The sequence below is a fragment of the Bison bison genome, unplaced genomic scaffold, assembly GCF_000754665.1.
Source record: "Bison bison bison isolate TAMUID 2011002044 unplaced genomic scaffold, Bison_UMD1.0 scf7180017864218, whole genome shotgun sequence".
Lineage (NCBI taxonomy): Eukaryota > Metazoa > Chordata > Mammalia > Artiodactyla > Bovidae > Bison > Bison bison.
The window spans coordinates 4,729,069-4,729,518 of NW_011494790.1; positions in this window are offsets into that span (position 1 = coordinate 4,729,069).

The following is a 450-nucleotide window of genomic DNA, read 5'->3' on the forward strand; positions in this document are numbered from 1 at the left end:
TAAAACATCCATACATGACCACTGGAAAAACCATAGCCTTGACTAGATGGACCTTTGTTGGCAAAGTAATGTCTCTGCTTTTGAATATGCTATCTAGGTTGGTCATAACTTTTCTTCCAAGGAGTAAGTGTCTTTTAATTTCATGGCTGCAGTCACCATCTGCAGTGATTTCGGAGTCCAAAAAAATAAAGTCTGACACTGTTTCCACTGTTTCCCCATCTATTTCCCATGAAGTGATGGGACCAGATGCCATGATCTTCATCTCCTGAATGTTGAGTTTTAAGTCAACTTTTTCACTCTCCTCTTTCACCTTCATCAAGAGGCTTTTTAGTTCCTCTTCACTTTCTGCCATAAGGGTGGTGTCATCTGCATATCTGAGGTTACTGATGTTTCTCCCAGCAATCTTGATTCCAGCTTGTGCTTCTTCCAGCCCAGCGTTTCTCATGATGT